The sequence below is a fragment of the Lissotriton vulgaris genome, chromosome 3_1 (genome assembly GCF_964263255.1).
Source record: "Lissotriton vulgaris chromosome 3_1, aLisVul1.2, whole genome shotgun sequence".
Classification (NCBI taxonomy): Eukaryota; Metazoa; Chordata; class Amphibia; order Caudata; family Salamandridae; genus Lissotriton; species Lissotriton vulgaris.
This window is the reverse complement of record NC_141689.1, coordinates 443,621,163-443,642,956: the sequence shown is the minus strand read 5'-3', so window position 1 is coordinate 443,642,956 and position 21,794 is coordinate 443,621,163.

Sequence of the window (21,794 nt, the reverse complement as noted above, 5' to 3'; positions counted from 1 at the left end):
CAATCCCCCATCCTCCTGTCTAAGGTAAGTCAAGTGCCTAGCCACTCCCGGTTTCTTACCCGCCCAGATAAATGTACAGATGAGGTGTTGCATTTATGAAAGCATATTGAGAGGGGGACTAAGCGGAAGCGTCTGCATTATATACAATATCAATCGGAGCGTGGCAATTTTGACGGCGGCTAATCTACCACAACAGGAGATGGTGTGTTTCTTCCAACTTGTGAGCTTGCGCCTAATCCCGGCCAGAAGGCTGGAGTAATTTGCTTGCGCTGTTTTGGCCATGGTGAGAAACATCTGCAAGCCCAAGTACAGGACGCCCTCTGTTGCCCACCGGAATGGGAACTGTGACGATAGAGCCTGTTGTTCTGCCTGAGGGAGGGTCAGGCTCAGAGCCTGTGATTTGTAGAGATTAACTTTAAAACCAGATGCTAAACTGAATAACTCCAGTTCCTCCATCAGGGAGGCCAGCAATAATTCTAGCTGTGTTAAAAAAAGGACTACATTGTCTGCATATAAAGAGATCTTATGCTCTCTATCTCCTATTATAATCCCTGATATCCCCGGGTGTTGCCGGACCCTCTCTTCAAATGGCTCCATGTATAACACAGGGGCAAAAACAGGCACCCCTGTCGTGTGCCTCGCCAAATTTGGAATGGCCGGGATGTGACCCCATTCACCCTGATCGGTGCCTGTGGATCCACATAGATGCAATCCTCCCACTTCAAAAAGCGTTCTTTCACCCCAAATTTGCATAGAGTCTGTTGCAAGTAGGGTCAATGCACCCGGTCGAAAGCCTTTTCAGCATCTTTCGAGAGAAGGACTGTGGGTGTCTGGGTATGTTGGGTCTTGTCCAGTAGATGGCACATACGGTGGGTCCCATCACTGCAATTGCGTTCCGGGATAAACCGCGGCTAGTCGGGGTCAATCAACCCCCTGCATATGGGGCACCAGTCTGGCCCCTAGGATACTCGTAAAAATCTTAAAGTCCACATATAGCAATGAAATGGGGCCATACGAGCCACAGTCTGTGGGGTCTTTACCCGGTTTCAGGATCACAACGACTTTGGCCATTGTCATAGCCGGCGTCACTCTGCCTGTGTCACTAAAGAAGTTGAGTACCAAGCTCCTGAGCAAAGGATTTATAGAATTCGGTCGGGAACCCATCTTCATCCAGTGCCTTCCCAGATGGGAGGCCTGTTATGGCCTTCAGAACTTCGGCTACGCTAATGTCCGCGTCTGGCCTGGTTCCCTCTGAGAGTGGGAGGGACGTCACTGGAACGTCTGACACGCCTGAAACTGAACTCAGACAAAACAGAAGTCCTCATCTTAGGTACATCCCCCTCTGCATGGGACGACTCCTGGTGGCCGGAAGCCCTCGGAAAAGCACCCATCCCGACAGACCACGCACGGAACCTTGGCATCATCCTGGATTCTTCACTCTCAATGAACAGACAAGTCAGCGCCGTATCCTCTTCCTGCTTCAACATTCTTCGCATGCTCAGAAAAACATTTCGCTGGATCCCCTCCGAAACAAGGAAAACAGTCACCCACGCTTTAGTCACGAGCCGACAGGACTACGGAAACACCCTCTACGCAGGTACCACCGCTAAACTCCAGAAGAAACTACAACGAATCCAAAACGCCTCAGCCAGGCTCATATTAGACATCCCACGCAATGAACACATCTCTGGTCACCTTAAAGACCTCCACTGGCTACCCGTCAATAAGAGGATCACTTTCCGACTGCTTACCCACGCACACAAATCACTCTACGACATCGGACCAGATTGCCTCAACTCTCGAATGTCCTTCTACTCCCCCTCCCGCCAACTACGCTCTTCCAGCCAAGCCTTCGCCACTGTACCTCGCATCAACAAGACCACCATGGGAGGCAGATCCTTTTCTTACCTGGCTGCCAAAACATGGAACTCACTCCCCGCTTACCTTCGCCTCACCCAGAATCACCTAGCGTTCAGAAAGCAGCTTAAAACGTGGATATTTGACAAATAATCCTCCTCCCCATCCTAAGCGCCTTGAAACCCTCTGGGTATGTAGTGCGCTATACAAATTTTATGACTTGACTTGACTTGACATATTGTCTGGCTACCTCTGGATCTAAGTCGTCTGCACTATAGAGCTCTGTATAAAAGGACTCAAATCTGCCAGCGATCTCCTCATCGGAGCCTAGAGCTTCCCCCTGGGTGCCTTTAATTTGCCCAATCCTATGAGCGGTCATCTGTGCCCGCACCAAAGTCGCCAGGAATTTCCCAGCTTTATTATCACCGGCGTAGCACCGCTGTTTGGTCCTTAGGAGTGAATATTCTGCCCGGTCATAGTCTAGAGCTTTTAGCTATTTTCTAGCAGCATTGAGCTGTCTCCTGACCTGGACTGTCCCTGTCCTACGAGGAACCCCTTCTAGTTCCTTAACTTGGGATTCCAGGTGTTCCCTTTTCTGTCTCTGTTGACCCCCACTGCTATCGCTATGCATCGCCCTCTGCCGACAGCTTTTAGCGTGTCCCATAGAATGGCAATTGAGGATACCCCTTCCTTGTTTATCTCAAGATACGTCTTGGTTGTTACCCGTATGTACTTGACGTTGGCCTCATAACCAAGCAAGCTATGATTAAGTCTCCATTGAGTTCGGCTCCGTAGATACCCCCGGGTGCACAGCTCCAGTTTGATTGGGGAATGGTCCGACAGGGCTGCAGTCCCTATCAAAGCATCCGTGGTGGCCCTAGTTACCCTTGGAGATGTAAAATACCTGTCGATTTGGGCATATGTTTGGTGTGCTGCTGAAAAGCATGTGTATTCCCTCGCTGTCAGGTTTAACTTCCTCCACACGTCTGTCAACCTTAGGACGTTCAATCTCTGTCGCATGAAATCTGAGAGCGCCCCAGTGTGCCCCTGTCTTAGTATGGATGGGTCCCACTGCACGTCATACGTTATATTAAAGTCCCACCTGGGATCAGATATTCATCTGGAGAGTCCAGGATAGCATTCAAGGTGTCACTGAGGAACCTCTCCTGTCGCTCATTTGGGCTATATATAGATGCAAGTGTGGGGGCCTATAATTATTCTAACAGCTAGCGCGCTGCCCCTTGACCCGTGTGCCCACCACCCTGCCCCTAAAATGTGTAGCCAGTAGGATCACCACCCCGGCCTTCTTGTCCCCAGAGGTGGAGAAGTATTGCCTGTTGAAGCACCTGGAGCAGGGACTCTTCCAATCTGCCCGCAGTAGGTGGGCCTCCTAAAGAAGGCAGATTTCACTACCCGTTTACCACAGAAGTGTCATCAGCGCCCGTCTTTTCATCAGGGAGTTGAGGCCTCAGACATTGAGGCTTAGGATGCTAACTTTAATTGTTGACATAAGGTTGGACGGGGAGTCGCAAGTCGCTGCAGGGCCGGGCGGCGCCTGTGTCTGCTCCCTTACCCGTGGTTTACCCTTCACTCACCCCAACACACCTCAGACCAGACCCACACCCCCTACACACCCTGCAGTGATATCGAGTGCATACCTTGTATCCACTAAGGTAATAAAGGATAGATAGGAAAGGGAGAAAAGCAGAAAGAGTAAACAGGAACCAAAAGAATGCCAAACAATCGGCTGTATTCGCACGCTCATGCTTGGGTCCATGTGTCCAATGATCTAACATCTCACCATCTGGACTGAGCCCGGCTCGCTGGGTCCAGTTTTTGTCGTCTGCGGACCAGTCTCATGCGAACTGTGGTAGGAGAGGAGTGTTGCAATATAGTCTACTCTTCGGCATCTGGGGCCTCGCCAGACCCTTCCTGGTTTGGTAGCTGTCGTAGCAAGGCCTAACGTTCTTTGTGGCTTTCTGTGGCAGTGGGCTTTGAGGGTTTCCCCCATCTGGTCCTTCTCTGCCCTCCTGATTTCAATGTGCCAAGCATAAGAGAGAACCCCTCTGTGGCACCCGGACTGTCATCTTCCGTCATCTCCAGGCCCAACACTTCCTGTGCCTCATTGAGGGAGCACACAGAGTGTGTCTCTTTGTCACAAACGAAGGGCAGTCGGAAGGGATGTCCCACCTATATCGAATTCCTTTGTCAGATAGGTAGGTAGTGGCCGGCTTCAGCACTTTGTGTCGTTGGAGAGTGAGTGGGGACAGGTTTTGATAGATTCTGATCTGGAGGGGCTCAAAGGCTATGGTTGCTTTATCCTTGGTGGCTGCCATAAAGATTTGTTTTTGCTGGAATGAGTGGAGGCATGTGAGGATATCCTGTTGTTGTCCCGGATCTCTGTCTGGGCGCCCAGCTCAGTGCGTGCAGTCCAACACCATTTCTTTGTCCCCCAGTTGTGACACCACATGCTTGGAGAACCAGGTCACCCAGTCCTTGAGCTTACCCCCAATCTGTGTTTAGTGGGACTCCCCTTAATATGAATGTTGGATCTCCTGGAGCAGGTTTCAAGGTCCTCAAGCGGAAGAAACAGCTCTTCATTGCAATCTTTAAGATTGTCCAGGGTCTTTTAGATTGTCTCGGGTCTGCCAGGTCTTCTTGTTTCCCCTCCAGTCCTCCACTATATATGTGCTCCCTGCCTCAGCAATGGCAGCTCCACAGCCAGTACCAAGGCCAGGCCTAGACGAAGTTGGTGCTTGTTCGCCGCTCCCTCCCACTGCACAAACCGGGCTGCAGCTTTTGTAACTGGTGTGCTTCTAATCGCTTGTCGCAAGTTGAACGCCTGCTTCCCAACCTCTGTCTTTTGGCCCTCACTCACGGTGTGTATCTGCTCATTGTGGGCCTTGGCCTTGTTTCACTAGTGCATGTCGCGCCTGTGCCACCGCTGGGCTGTGCACCGTCTCGTGCCGTCCGCCACTGGGGAATGAAGTGACTGCGTGCCTCACCTCAGTTCGCAAGGGATGTAGACTATCCCTGAAGCCTTCTCCTTCACTCCTCACAGGGAGTATCGCCTCCGGAGTTGCACCCGCTCTCTAGTTGGCGCCTGCGGCTCGGTGGGCCAGCGCTCCCCCGAAGCGTCCTGGTCTTCACCCGAGGGAGACGTCAAGCCCTCCAGCCGACGAGGCTCTCTTCCACCCTGGGCACCCAATTCTGCTTCCAAATGCCTGCCGCCGAGTCCGCTATCCCTCGTTCTCCTCCTTTTGGTGGGTGAGTCTAGTGGGTGGCTCCGGTGGGTGCGCCCTTCCCGTCTGCCTCACCTCAGCATGATTGGGGTGCAGGTCACCGCCGCAGGCCGACCGCTCCCAGAGCCTTCCCCACCGCCTCTATGTGGTCCGGGTCTCTTCCAAAAGGGTCTCTACTGTGGTCTGAAAGCTGCCAGTGCTCCCGGCAAGGCCGCACCATGCGCTCCGACCGGACCTGCTGCCCAGTAGTCCAGAGATCTCCAGGACACTTTAGCCATCTCACGTGGGTTGCGGCGAGTCTCCCGGTGCACAGGTGCTTTTCCGGCCCAGATGAGCCGTTTGTAGCGGTATTGGCAGAACTCAATAGCTTATGGATGCTGTATTGCCAGCCATGGCGAGCGGAGCTCCAAAGGTGACGCAGCTACTCTGCTGCAATCTTGACCATGCCCCCTTGTGCAAAGTTTTATAGGTAATACACTTAGAGCAAGTCTTCTGCACAGGGCATTTGGAAGCTGGGTGTGGTTTCAACCTATGATTTGTGCAGATGTGTGATGTGATGCTCTGTACTGGCAGCAGCTTTGCCAGGTTCTTATTCTGAATTACCACTGCTACCTACTTTTTTAATCCTCAGTGGAGTAGTAAGGTTTTCTTTCACCATTGCTCTCACTAGTGCTGCTACCATCTGTTCAGCTCTATTGCCAGACAACATGTGTGAGCGAGTAAGCAACTGAATATCTTCTAGCCTCGTCCTGGCTTACCACAGAATGATCCAACTTTGTATGGATATCTATACCTCTGTATGATCTGGGCCTGTACCTCCTATCTCTAGATCACCGTGGGTGCAAGTGCTGGGCATCTCACACTGCCATGCATGAAAACTGTCATTGGTTTCTTCTTGTTTTGCTTGCTGCATTTTGAATCTTTCGTAATTTGAAATTATTTGCCAGCTGAAATGAGCTGTAAGGCTGCATCATAATTGTAGCTTACTAGCAGGGGCGGACTGGCCATAGCGGGCAACGGGCAATCCCCCGGTGCGCCGCACAGGTGGGGGCTGTTTCTGGGCCTTCGGGGCCGTTTTTGTTAAAGGGTCGTTTTTGCAGCATAGCTGCAAAATCACCCCTGTAACAAAATCGGCCCCGGCATAGAGCTCAGCGGCACCTCCAACCCCCCCCCCTTCCGCCCCCCCCTAGTGGGGATGGGGAGCCGGCAGAGCACTTTGCTGTGGACATTTTTGCTTCACAGTCCGGCTCTACTTACTAGCTGTTCACACAGGTATGGCGTCATGTGCTTAACCCTCGCACCATGCCCATTCCGTGGAAACCATAACTATGCACCCCCGCCCGTCTACCATCCTTAATAGAAAGTTAGCCAACAATGCGCTCTATTGTTGTGGTCGTTGTTGGCTGCAGTTTATTATGATTGTACATATGCTGGTTATACATTTGTCATTTGCCATTTGCGAACTGCATGCTTGTCATAAATCATACATATCTTAAACAATCCTGGGCTGATACTCTTGTGGTACCTCTCAGTTCGTAAATGGCACGCCCAAACCAGTTCTTTTGTTAGTCCTTGGTGGTCCTCTTCGTTTGTCCCTTCTGGGATCACCATTTGGCTGATCACCCACGCCCTCTGCGTGTAGTGGAGGGTAGCTTCTCTTTCTGGAGTTAGGCCCCCAGCTCGCTACCTTTTGAGCCCTGCCGTCTGGCCGGGTCTGGGCTGCGAGCGCCATCTCCTTTGCTACTCCGCTCTTTGGCGCGGCCACCTCACCCTGCCATGCGGCATCCAAAAGTGAGTGGCCCTCATCCTGCACACCACCCATCGGTGTGTCTCCTTCGCCAATCATTGTACCAATTTCCGCAAACACCCGTGCCACTATCCAGCCCTGCGACACTGCTGTTCCTTAGGTGTGGGTGGGTGGGTCTGCAGAACTCCGTCCGGTGCGCCGCTCTCCCTGCTCCACAAAGTCAGGAGCTACTCGGGAGAACGGCGACTTATATTCCCCTTTCCTTTCTCTTGGCGCCCAGGTGTCGCCCCCTGATTACGTGGTTCGAACCTAGCAGCACCTGCCCATTGGTCGCTTTTTGGCGCCTCTGGCCCTCTCCTTTTTTCGCGGGGTGGCATCTCCTTCCGGCTTGCTTCTGGGCGCTTTAAAGCGCCCAGAACCGGTTTTTCCCTGGGGGCACGGCGCAGGTTATGGCGCCGGCCCCTGAGCCTCCCCCACCTTTGGGGGGGTGAGGCGGCCTCTGCAATAACCCTCGCACCGTGCCCATTCGGTGGAAACCAAAACTATGCCCCCCGCCCGTCTACCATCCTTAACAGAAAGTTAGCCAACAATGCGCTCTATTGCTGTGGTCGTTGTTGGTCGCAGTTTATTATGATTGTACATATGCTGGTTATACATTTGTCATTTGTCATTTGCGAACTGCATGCTTGTCATAAATCATACATATCATAAACAATCCTGGGCTGATACTCTTGTGGTACCTCTCAGTTCGTAAATGGCACGCCCAAACCAGTTCTTTTGTTAGTCCTTGGTAGTCCTCTTTGTTTGTCCCTTCTGGGATCACCATTTGGCTGATCACCCATGCCCTCTGCGTGTAGTGGAGGGTATCTTCTCTCTCTGGAGTTAGGCCCCCAGCTCGCTACCTTTTGCGCCCTGCCGTCCGGCCGGGTCTGGGCGGCGAGCGCCGTCTCCTTGGCTACTCCGCCCTTTGGCGCAGCCACCTCACCCTGCCGTGTGGCATCCAAAAGTGAGTGGCCCTCATCCTACACACCGCCCGTCGGTTTATCTCCTTCGTCAATCATTGTACCAATTTCCGCCACGCCGCGGGGAGGTTAACGTCTTTCCGCGGCTCCCCCCACGACAAAATGTTTGGTTCTTTTATTTATTTATTTATTTTTAATTAAAAAAACATTTTTTTTATCTGCAACCTGCAAGGACCATTGCGCCCCACAAGTTGTCCCAAAAGACTCTCATCCCTCCGGGCGTCCTGGGTGAATCAGACCGTGTCTGACGGATTCCAGCCCTTTGGTTTTGCAGAATTTGTGCATTGCGATGTTCAGTTTTCTCCTGGCATTATCCACTGCCTTGTTGGACTCCGCGCCCCTCCAATGCCTCCTGCTAACCATCACAAACCATATGATCGTCGTGTCACTGAACCATGTGGCTGCCCTGGTGAGGTCCGTCTGGATGGCCTGCCCCAATGCTTTGCGTCCCATCTGGGTCAGGTTGTTGCCGCCGAGATGAATGACCAGGACGTCCAGATGCCATGCTGAATCTGCCAGTAGATTGTCCAGTGTTGCCGGTAGTTGATTCCATTTCATCCCTGGCTGCCCCAGGTCTCCATCTTGGACACAAAGGAATGTCCCACCACCCATACCATCCGTGGACGTTTCCCAGCTGAAGCAAGCATAGCAACATTAAGGTGGCATGCTGCGCACCGATACCTTTTGACTGCAGACTGGGGTGCGGAGGTGGAAGTTCTGACACCCAGCCGTGCGGCATCCCAAGGTTGCCCTACCTGCTGCTCACCCTGCCGTGCGGCATACCAAAGTGACTGCCCCTCCCCCTTCAATGCCTGTTTTACAAAAGTTGAAGCCGGATGTACGTCTTGTAGGCCCGGGACCGCCATCTGCCAACGGCCTTGTTGGACTCCGCGCCCCTCCAATGCCTCCTGCTAACCATCACAAACCATATGATCGTCGTGTCACCGAACCATGTGGCTGCCCTGGTGAGGTCCGTCTGGATGGCCTGCCCCAATGCTTTGCGTCCCATCTGGGTCAGGTTGTTGCCGCCGAGATGAATGACCAGGACGTCCAGATGCCATGCTGAATCTGCCAGTAGATTGTCCAGTGTTGCCGGTAGTTGATTCCATTTCATCCCTGGCTGCCCCAGGTCTCCATCCTGGACACGAAGGAATGTCCCACCACCCATACCATCCGTGGACGTTTCCCAGCTGAAGCAAGCATAGCAACATTAAGGTGGCATGCTGCGCACCGATACCTTTTGACTGCAGACTGGGGTGCGGAGGTGGAAGTTCTGACACCCAGCCGTGCGGCATCCCAAGGTTGCCCTACCTGCTGCTCACCCTGCCGTGCGGCATACCAAAGTGACTGCCCCTCCCCCTTCAATGCCTGTTTTACAAAAGTTGAAGCCGGATGTACGTCTTGTAGGCCCGGGACCGCCATCTGCCAACGGCCTGAATTCTTTCCTCTGGCATGCCATGCTGCGATGCCGAGGTGGCTGCGCCGATTCTGAAAGAGTGAGGGGCAAAGCATTCTGGGTGGGGCCCGGCTTTTTGGAGGCCCTGGCGCATAACTGCAGTAAATTGGAACTTGCTCAAGTTACTCTCATCCTGATGTTTGAAAAGCGGTCCCTTGCCTGCCGGACGGGCCACCTTGTATTTGACCAGGCAGCATACTGCGCAGGACCTGGAGTCTGGAATGCACTGGAGCCATATAATCGCGCCCTTCCCTGCCTTGCCAGTTTTTGACCTTCTTAGCCTTATCTCTACTGCCTTTATTAAGGGTCTGATGTCTGAGGCCTGGAGACACCATTGGGCCGGGCCCCGCTTATTAGGTGCCACCAATTCACTGATGCCGAAGGCGCCAAAAAATGCAGTGGTAAATGCTGCCCTGAAGAGTTGAAGTTCAAAACTGTCTTTTGTAACCCCTACCAATGCTTCTATTAGCTGGCCCAGCTTCTTAAAATCAATGGGGCGCCTGGTGTCCGCCCTTACCCCCTCAGCTCTTTTCCACCCTTTTATTGCGGCCCTGAAGTATAGGGATGCTGTGGGATCCTCCCCCGTGTGGATTTTGGCAAAGTGGGCAATGGCTGCCAGATGGGCCTGCGCCCATGACCTTATCTTTTTGTTATTAAACGCCCACTGTATACATTTCTCCAACGCTGTTTGTGTTCCAGCCTTGTTGCCCAGTGACTGTATGCCCCCAATTATCATTACTGTGGCTGCGTACTTCTTGTACCTTCTGGTTGCCTCCGGGGTAAGTGAGTGATTTACCAGTGTGGATAAGTCTATCCCCCCAGGTCCCACAGGTATGCCGGGAAAGGGGTCATCTCCTTGTCTGCCCCTGGCACCAGCTCTCTGAACCGTTTCATCTGAAATTGTGAAAGGGCGTCCGCCGCCGTGTTCTCCACCCCCGGCACATGGCGAGCCTTCAGCTCCAGATTTCCCTCCAGCTGCAATTTAATCAACTGTCGCATTAACCTTAACCTGTCAGGGCACCTCGCTGCGCCTTTGTTAAGGGCCTGCACTACCCCCTTATTGTCAGACCAGAGGGTTAGCTTCATGTCTCTTGGCTCCTGTTTCCATTTTGTTAGTGCAACTAATATTGGAAAAGGTTCCAAGAATGTGATATTACTGGTGGTGCCCTGTCTGCGCCATTTTTCTGGCCACTGGCTCGTGCACCACTTTTGCCCTAGGAGCCCAAGCTCCCTGCCTCGTCCGTAACAAGGGCTATCTGTTTGGCTGTCACCCAACCCTCTCTCCATATCAAGATGCCATTAACATTTTTGAGGAACTCATCCCACATGAGTAGGTCCTGTTTAACCCCTGCTCCTAGCCGGATGTGGTAGTGTTTGTGGGTGATGCCTGCTGTCAGCTGCGTCAAGCGCCTGGCAAAAACTCTCCCCGCGGGAATGACCCTGGCCGCGAAATTGAGTTTCCAAATCAATCCCTGCAATTTGCGGAGTGTGGCCTTACTCCCGCCACACTAGTTCCTAACCTCCTCCCTGAAATCCTTCACCTTGTCGTCCGGCAGCCTGGCTGTCCCAGCTATGGAGTCCAGCTCTATACCCAAGAACGTAAGTCTCGTGGTTGGGCCCATGGTCTTTTCGGATGCTAAGGGGACCCCCAATGTCCCGGCTAGTTCTTCGAAAGCAGCCAGGGCATCCCCGCATGTGGAGGATCCAGCGGGGCCTGTAAACATGAAGTCATCCAAGCAATGAACTTTCCCACCCCCCGGGTGTCTGTCATGCAGGGCCCACTCAAGGAAGGTTGCAAACTGTTCAAAATATGCGCATGATATGGCGCAACCCATGGGCATTGCTTTTTCGATAAACAGGTCCCCCTCCCCTTGGAAGCCCAACAGGTGAAAACTGGAGGGGTGAACTGGTATGAGACGGAATGCGGATTCAATGTCTGCCTTGGCCATTGGTGCCACCTTACCTGCCGCCTTTACCAGGTCAATTGCATCATCCACAGATGCGTAGCCCAGTTAGCAAGCCTCTGGGGGGATCCCATCATTCACGGAGGACCCATCAGGGAATGAGAGGCGGTGTATGAGTCTAAATTGCCCTGGCTCCTTTTTTGGGACCCCCCCAGGGGGGAGACAACTATACCCTTGTGCAACTGTGGTGGGAGAGGTCCCTCAATTCTGCCCAATGACTTCTCCTGAGCATGTGTGCTGGAATTTGCATGCAGCGCCCCATGAGCAATCCCCAGAAACGTATTTTCAGCAAATGGCCGTGGCACCATTGGGTGACAGGGGTTTCCCTGCGTTGTGCTTCGCCCTGTGGAATGACCTGCCCCTTCCCTTGAGGTGGGAACTCCGAAAGGACTGGTCGCTTTTTCCTACCCAAGCTTTTACCTCCTTGGCCACTAGCATCTTATGTATAAAACCAGAAACATCCTCCTCATTCCATTCCATCTCAGGATGTCTCTGCATCTTCAGCCTGAAAGCCTTGTCATACTCCAGCCAGGCGTCCCCTGGAAACTGCCTCTGCACCCAGTGAATATTGGTCTCGTAGAGCCATAAATCTGCCGCGCAGCGCGGGAATCTTTCAACTATAATGCAAACCATAATTCTAAATGCATCAAGCCAATTGTCAAAGTTCCTTTCCTTCCTAGCGCTGCGCCTTTCCCTCCTGTCCTCATCCTTCTTATCGCAAGTTGTGAGGTCCAGTCCCTCTAGCTGGATCTCAAGCAGGGAGAAAATATCTATAAGGGGCATATTATCAAGGGGGTTTATCTCCGCTTTTTTGGCTTTAAAAGCCAAGAAGGCGGAGATAAAATTATCTCCCTATTACCTAGCTGCCGCTAACACCAGTTAGCGACAGCTAGTAGGAGATAGCGACCATCTTGGGCCCCACTTTGCATGTCAGTGATATTTATCACTAATGAGATGCAAAGTGGGCGTGCCAAGATGTTAGCAACTGAAAACAGTCTCTAACATCGCTATCTCCTATTATCAACTTTTGGAGATATTCGCGCTAAGCGGGAATATCTCCAAAAGCTAACACCTGCCCTGAGCAGTTCTTAGCCATGTTATCCAATGGGAGGTGGATAACATGGCTAAGAGCATTAGCTCGGTAATGCATGAATATCGCTGACTTTTCAGCGATATTCATGCATTTCGGCCGTTTTTTATCGCATTTGCGATACACCTTGCTAATAGCAAGGTTTATCTGCGATAAAAATCGCCGATGTGCGGCGATAATTTTTGTCTCTAAACAAGTTAGAGACAAAAATTATCGCTAGTTGTTGGTAATATGCCCCTAAATTCTTTACACCATATCCTCTCCTTGACTGCCAGGGGGATAAGATAAGCTAAGCCGATGGCTCTTGTGACTAACGACACCAGGCCGGGGGATGGCCTGGTGTAGGGATCAATAACCAGCCCCTCGTGCGCTGTTGTACCTGCAATACTACTGTACCCCCATGCTGCAACTGGGGATCCCTGTCCAACCTGGGCAGCTTGCCATTCCTGCCCCTGTACTCTTGCCTGTCGTGCCCAGCCTGGGTCCAGCCAGTGCCATGGCAGACCAGATGTCTCTTCTGCGCGCTGCTCCTCTGGCCCCACTGCCCCCTGCCCTGCACCATTAGACCATGTAGGCGCGATGGATTTAAGACATTCTTTAAGACATGCTCACCATTCGCCATGCTTCTAGTCGCCTCGCTGCGGTCATCCGCTATCTCCTTTGGGGCTTCTTTCTGGGTGCTTTTTTCTGGGGTGTGATCCTGCGCTTTTTGGACGAAGAAGGGCCAGCTTTGACCTCCCTCCGCGCTTCTGGGCCATCGCTTCTTGCCTGCTCCAGATGTGGCTGTATATTTTTCAAAAACAAGGGGGACCCAATCAGTACCTAGGGACCTTGGGCAATCAATTATTATAAAGAACAGTGGTCCATAGGATTACATTTTCACAAAAACAGATGCAAATATAGACTCCAATCAGTACTATATTGACTAGTTTTTTCAGTGCCCAGCCGGGCCTGAAATTTTATTTAAAATATAAACAAGTTTAAAAGACCATCAAGGAGGTCTAATGCGACAGTTGATAGGGTACAAGCCTGTACCTATCCAAAGTACACTCAAAAAGAATTCAAAGGTGGGAGAGAGAGCAAAGAGAAGGGTAAAGAATATCAGGCAAAAAGAACATGGGAGCCAATTGTCCCTTGCATCAATAGCATATTCGCAAAGCAAGTTCAGACAACCAATTCCTGTAACAGTGTCAACACAATGGGAAAGTTACAGAATTGGAAAAAGTGTTGACGGCGTTTCGATCCCCGGCTCCTAGTGAACTGGGATCATCATCAGGACTTAAACAATGTATTGCCTGTATGTGCTTTTTTAAAAAAACCTTTGAGCAATCTTCAGGAGCCTCCTGTGAGTCTAGGAGAGATGGTTGGGTGGAGGGCTGGTGCCTCGATTTCCTGTTCCGATAGGTTTAGGGTTGTTGCCATGAGTGCACTGCATAAGCCTTTCCACAGCCTATAGAATCAATTACATAAGTACTTTTTGGAGCCCCGAGAGGAGCATACACAACCTTAGAAGGCTGATCCTAGGGATCTGCCTCGAACTTGTCAGGCCTCCCATTAATTTTATATGTGCTCCCAAGTCCCTTACATACATTGAGTGACCCTGGGAGAGAGTCCCAATTTTGCTAGCACTCTTAGAGCTAAGACCTTTATCCAAAAGCTACAGGGAGCATAGGCCTTTTTCGTTGAGTTCCCCGAGGTTGCTATGCAACAGAGTTAACTCCTTAAGTTCCGAGGCTCCCACAGCCCCCAGTGCTGAACCATTTTTTTGTGTGAAATAATCCTGCTGAACCTATGTATACACGCCTTTGAGAATTGCTCGCTTTATCAGTAGTTTGCGTTTAGATGTCTGAAGTCCATGCGCTGGCCTTCTGCGGTATCTTCTGCTAATCTTCACAGTAAACACATTTGTCCCGTTGCACAGTAACACTTGTTTGCATAGCAAAAAGAACAACGTTGAATAGCTCAGAACAGACTCCCCAGCAAGCTGAGACTTTTTAATGCATGCTTTCCAATTATTATATTGGGCACTAAAATCCTAAAACATTGTTAAGTTTTTACATTAATCAGGGCATCTGAATTGATTCCAAACATTTTAGGGGAATTTCTAATGCCACATAACAGTTCATAATAGGAAACGTTGTCACATTCTGGATCTGTATTTACCTACAAACATGTTTGTGCAACATGATGCTCAATAGCCGAGTCTGATTAAGATCTTATCAAACAATCCAGTCCTTTTATCGAGAAAGTACACAGTTTCTCTCTGTTGACTTTGACACATCCACTGCTCACAAAGCACAGCCAACTGACGGCACACATTCAGCCTGGCTGCAGCCTTTTTACCGTCTCTGCTTTGGCGTGGGAATTAGATTATGATACCAGCTCTTTCTTATTTCTCCTCAAATGACAGCGACGTCTTCAGTGTAAGCATTACTGTGACCGGTGCTAAAGTTTATAGAGCTAGGACTGACCTTGTCAATTTCAATTTTTTTATTTAAAAAATATTTCGGAATCCATGCGGTATGAATATGAAGCAAACGTCACAGCCGCAAGTTGAACAATTGACGATTCTATTTTAATTTAACATAACTAAAAATGCTAAACCTGGTGCAGCATTTTGCACCAAAACACTCATTTAAAGTCAGCACGTGAAATAATGTGACAACCACTGAGGACCATCCTTGAATCCCTATAAAAATGTATCTTAAAAGATTTTCATGGTACAAGTTCAGGTTTATTGGGTACAATTCTAATCTTTAAACATTTCACTTGTGGCAAATCCCTGGGATCTAAAATTAGGTTACACTTGTAGGTTAAAGTAAATCGGGCACGCTGGAACATAAAAGTCAATGGAAAGTGACACCAGCCTATGAGAAAGAGTGGAAGACTCTGAAATCCTTCAAAGTGTTCCCATAGATCTTTTCATTGGGAAACACGTACGCTCTTAGGGGCCAATTCACAGAACTAATCGGAGATAAAATCCTAAACTTACTACTTTTGGTATTCACAGAAAGCATTTAGTTGTAGTAAAGTTAGGACTCCTAACTTTACTACTTCTAAATGCCTTTTGTGAATACCAAAAGTCGTAAAGTTAGGATTTTGTCTCAGTTTAGTATTAGTAAAGTTAGGAGTCCTAACTTTACTACTATTAAATGCCTTCCGTAAATACCAAAAGTATTACGTTTAGGATTTTATCTCAGATTACTTCTGTGAATCGTCATCTTTGTTGCTGTTAAACTTGTTAAACTACCTTCGTAATTAAACAATTTTCTGGAACTAAAGGATTTTCAGCTGTGCTCGTCTCAAGCATTTTTTTGGCAAAGACAACAGAAATTCAACATGTAAAGTTGAAAGAAAAGGTCAGTGCTGGACTGGCCATCAGAGGCACGAATCAATTGCCCCCGGAGGCAGGAGACAGGGAGGCTATTTTGTCACGCCAGACTCTGAGGGTAGTGGTCACAGCAGGTCTATGCAGTGGCATTTGCCACTAGTTTCGGTGATTGGCACACTGGCAAGAGGCTTCATCAGCTCCCACCACCGACCCTGCTGCAGTATCATCTCATGGCCTTATTGTAACCTTCTGCCCCTTTTTATACTGCTGCACAAATAAGATACACAAGGAGGGACCTCGAGTCAACATGGGTGACTGAAGGAAGACCCATTAGCAAGAGGGGCTTGAAATGAAGACATTCTATACCAGTCTGTTGAATAACTTAAAAAGTGAGAGCTTAGTGTTAAAGGGTCTGTAGTGATGAAACCGGAAACATGAGGATCTTGAGATGGTTTATTTCTTGGCTACATGGTTTGCGGAGCCCACAAATACAATGGTCCACCAGACACAGCTCCCAACATCAGATCAAGCGAATACATTCTTTTGTCCCTAGGTAATTAGCAACATTGTAGAATGGATACCACTATAAGTTAAAGAAACAAACACACTAAACTACAGCATACAACACATCGTCCCAAAAAAAACTGGAAAAAAGGACACAAAAGGATAAAGCAGACTCAATACAAATGCGAATTTACAATCTATATTTTGCAGGCTTAACAATGACCCTATCACCTCTCCTAAGACTGCAACGTGGATCACTGTTTACATACTCGGGAACCTACTCCTTAGAGTGATCTTTCACCATGTTGTTCAGATTCCACCAATGACCCCCCATCAGCTTTCACAGCATTACCAACAATTTTCAAAACTTTGACTGGATCACCAAACTTACTCTCTGCTTTCTTGGCGTGGACAGGAGTTTTTATCTTGATCATTTCCCCAACCTCTAGTGGAGCTATTTTGACTCCTTTCTTAGTATCATACCACTTCTTCTGTTTAACTTGAGTAAGAGACATAGAGGCATATTTAGAAGCCCCTATCGCTGGCGAGAGATATAGGGGCTTAACCAGAGCTTAACCAAACTGGCGATTTCATGCAGTGCCTGTGAAAAGCGCGTGCACGCATCAAAGCCACCAGCCTCTCTCCCACAAGCTTCCCCCAGCATGCGCTCTGCCTCAGGCATTTCTCCTGCCCTAATTATTCACGGCCGCGTTTCTCCTCCCCCCTCCCAGTGTACTTTTATTTTTTTCAACTTGTTTTACTATATTTAATTTACCTGGTTTAATTCACATTTATTTCCGCTAAATTGGTTGTTTTTGTACTACTGCCACAGTTTTTTTAGATTAACACATTACCGTCATACATTTAGGAAAACACCCTATCGCATTGCGCAGTGCATTTATCCTTGTCTTGTAGTTAGTTTCTTTACCATTTAGGGCTATTGAACACTGAACACACTACTAATTTCTATTAGTTTACTTTTTGAACTCCGCCATTTTTATTAGCACACCATTTCACTTACTCACTCCCGGGCACTTTCTCTAGTAGTCCTATTGCCATTTCTATATATGCCGTTGCTCCGATTACAGTGGCGTTTTCCTGATACACGATCGACACCACCGGGACCTCGTGTCTACCATTCATGCTGAATTCGTAGTGCCAGTAAGCGGGTCGCTTTACCGACACGTTTTTCCTGTATTTGAACCCTTTCATGCACCCTTTTCTCAATTTATGTTTTTCTTGGTGAAGGTTACATCACTCAATTTTTACGCTTCTTATTACCAGATATTATCGGTTTGTCACATAACCTACTGACCACCTCTACACAGCGTGTTATATATTTCTAACAGCTGTCAATTTCTTTAGGATGAAATAGTGCATGGGCACATCGGCCACATTGCAGGACGTCACACTGAATCTTCACTACTTTCACACTAACTCTCATGATTAGAGCTATCACCACTCAGCACCACCACAGCACCACTCAGCAGCACCACTCAGCACCACCACAGCATCACTCAGCACCACCACATTAATACTTAGCACCACCACATTAACACTCAGCACCACCACATTATCACTCAGCAGCACCACTCATCACCACCATAGCATCACTCAGCATCACCACAGCATCACTCAGCACCACCACAGCATCACTCTGGAAAACTACAGCATCACTCTGGAACACCACAGCATCACTCCGCGCCACCCCAGCATCACTCGGCAACACCACAGCATCACTCAGCACCACCACATTATCACTCAGCACAACCCCAGCATCAGTCAGCACACAACAGCATCACTCAGCACCACCACAGCATCACTCAGCAGCACCACAGCATCACTCTGAAACACCGCAGCATCACTCTGGAACACCACAGCATCACTATGCGATATCACAGCATCATTATGCGCCTCCACAGCATCACTCAGGGCCTCCACAGCATCACTCTTCTGAGGGAGCACAGTCAGAGTCAGTTACCACCAGTACCAGTCAGCAAAATATGGGGGTGAATAGAGTGAAAGGATGACTTTCTAACAGTTTACATTGGTCCCAACATTTGGCTGTTTGGTTCCCGCCCTAGAGACTGCCCCTGTTACATGGATCCTTTCACTATCGGCCATATGTATAGTTTTGGCACACTGCTTTTTTTATGTATTTAGCCTTTGTTGCAACTTGGGATGTCGTCCATCTGAAATCGGCTCTCTGAATCTTCAACGTATGTTTTTTCCTGTATTTTGACGTTGCCTTTAATATGGCCTCCACTACACCATTTTACAACCTTAAGAGTGGCTGGTGTTTTTCTGATTTGATAGATTTATACTAAAAGTGCTCTCCAATCAAGTAAATCACACCAACAGAGTATAAATGTTACTCTTGAAGCCACTACGACGGCTGTTTCTGAATGACTGTTGTTCCTTATTCAAGTGTATGCCTTAAAAAGCTCCATGTGCTGCACCCACGGCGTTCACTTTCTGTTTATATTGAACGTGTTCTTTAATTAATTAAATCATGCTGCTTGTTTCTTTTGTCTCTGCTCTTCTTTTTCGAAAGTTGAAGTCATTCTAAATGCGTTCAGATGATGGCATTTTCATTTACACCTCGCACACAGCATTCACATTTTTGCAGCGTTCAGCATGTCAGTGTATGTGCTCAGCTTACAGCATGTTTCGCCCCCACACAAACACACAGTATTCCATTTTTTCTAATCATTCACTAAACAAAGCTCCGCAGTTGGATCTCCAAGACGTTAGTTTAGGGCGATATTAGATGCAGGGAGTGGGTGAGATTCATTGATGTCCTACGCTGGAGCTCATGCTTTGCCCACCTCCCTTGTTTTCCCTATAATCTGTTTTGTTTCTAATTCTACCTCCGACAGATCAACAGCTATGACAATTGTGCACACAGGTCGTAGTGCTGAGCCTCCCTGTTTGCAAGGGTTAGAGGTCACCTTCAGCAGTTGAGTTTTGTGTGGAGGCTTTTAAAGACATTATTTTCACAGATGGTATACATTGATGTGTTTAGAAAAGGGATTTTGTCAGCCATAAGAAATTCATGAGGGTGTACTCAGTTATTTGTTGTCTTCCCCTTCTCTGAAAAGTCAGTTTTGTTTTTCTGCAGTCACTCCTTGTTTTAAAAGGAGGCCTGTGCTTGCTTCTATAGGTGTTTAGCGATCCCTGGAGTAATTGGAATATGCTTTGTGACAGACATAGGCTATTCATTCGCCATTCTATGAAGCCTGACTTGCGCCAGACTGACCGCATGTCTGCCTGGACATAGTAAACAACAAAAATTTCCTGGGCTGATGTAATCTGTAAATACAGGTGAGGCTAGAACACATTAGACCAGGGCGTGAAATTTATTTTTTTCCACATTCGCGATTGACAACGTTATGTTGGTGAGTGCGAGCGAGGAAAATCTTACTCCACCTCAATCTTAGGCCACCTCCTGGTGAGATTTCTCAACACATGCGGTTGCAGATGGCAGTGATCGCTCGTATTGAGAAACCTTTGGTTTCACGTGGAGAAAGCTGCCACTAGAGTAGAACATATGCTTGAGCAGCAGAAAGAAGCTACACCCTCTTGAGCTGAGCCTGGTGCAGTTTGCACTGATTTTCCAGAGCGGGACAAACACCTGGTGCTAAAAATCAGCATGAACAGTATGACCTAACACCTGCCCTTTCAGAACTCCGCTTAGCAAAGCAGAGTTTTTTGGTCACTTTGCGGAGTTCTGCGTAGTGTAACTCTGTGAACTCCGTCCAGGCCTAGAAAACATGCTTAGAAACACTAAGACCATGCATCCATTAAGAACATTAAAAAATGCTACAGCTGCCATCTTTGGAGCTGGGGAAGTAGGTTTGAGTGTCCGCACTGCTCAACGTTGTGTGATTACGTGCAAATCATTTTATCTCCCTGTGCCTGCAAAGAAAACAAGCATTTGCAATGCAATAGCTCTTGCATTTACGTGGGTTATGCTATTGGCATTGTAAATGACAATGCCTTTTATTTTTGTTTTAAAAACCAAAACATAAATAAAAGGTGTTAAAATCTAGTTTGCGACATCAACAGCGCCATCTTGTCCCTTTTCAGGCTCATATGTGCGCGTAAGTAGCAGCCATTTTGAATGCCATGGCCTCTCTGCCCACTGCCGATAGCCAGCGCATCTCTCTTTCTCTCCCTCTAACCTCGCAAGCATCCCCCGCACGCTGACAGCCCCCGCTCTCACATGCTTGGGCCATAAACCTCCCTTTTAGCGCAACCCTGCCTCGGAACCACATCCCGTACCCAGCCAACACCTCCCTCCATCCATTTCATGATCATACATCCTTTGATGAACCCCCTTTCCTCTGTGCCCGATTGTCCTGCTCGTTCCCAGGCCTCACCTGGACCTGTGGCTGCAGTTTTATTGCTCCCCATACAGTAGGAAGCTTCTCTCTTCAAAGGATCTACAACTGATCAAAGCCCCCACCCCATGAGATCCGATCAGCCGCACACATTCCGGGAACCGGCGGAATGCCCAGCTGCACGACAGTCATCACCTACTGAGATCGGGGTGGGGACTTCTACTGTAAATGTGTGTGGGAACGGGCTTGAAGCGGGGATTCCGAGGATGTCTTTCTGTACTTCAAAGTATTTTCAGGAATGTGCCACATGTAATAAACTGTAATAAAGACCATAAACCTGTGTATAAGAGGCCAGGCCTCAGAGATGCGGTTAGAGCACCTCGAGAAGATACCCTGTTGTCATTATTTGACGTTTTCTGCTCCGTCGGAATAAACTCCTGTTTCCTGCCTTCCAGTCTCCAGCGCCTGCCTCTTTGTTTGATAATTTCGAGTGGTATGAGAGGCGGCTAACGCCGGGCAATACTTAAAGGTTCTCGGTCGAAATCGGCCCTACCTTTTACAAAGGCATTGTCATTTATATTGCCAATAGCTCAAACTCTCGTTAATGCGAGACCTATTGCATTGCAAAGGCTTGTGTACGACTGATGACGGGGAAGAGCTGACTCAGGGGCTGGGATGTCAAGCAGTCTCTTTTGTGACTGAGCTAGTGCAAATATTAGCCAAGGATTTCAGCCTTATTCTCTCCCAGCTCCTAGGACACGATGTATGAAAACATACAGGTATATAGATGCTTTCTCCTAAAATGTGTGGCTCTTGCCTCTTGAAATACAGCCTGTTATGTCAATAAACTGCTCCAATGTGTATATGCTAAAATCTATCTTGCTTACTTTTGTTTCATGCTCGCTTTCAATGCATTTTTTTGTTTGTTCTATGTTTGTGCAGCGAACACCGCATTGCTTCTAGGCGCTTGTGAAAGGCATAATTTGTAATAGAGGAACAACCATCTCAGAGCACATCTTAAATGTTTTTTGCTTCCATTGCTTCCATAGTTGGGGACAGCACAAACAATCCTTTTTGTTAAGAGATCTTCTTGTATTGCATGCTGAATTAAGGTAAATGTCAAAGGACACATCACAAGCTTGCCTTCAGCCTACACATAGCACAAGTAACATGCGTCTAAGCTGCCGAAGGCGCCAATGTTGAATACCACAAACTATAGTCGCATACATCTTCGAAGT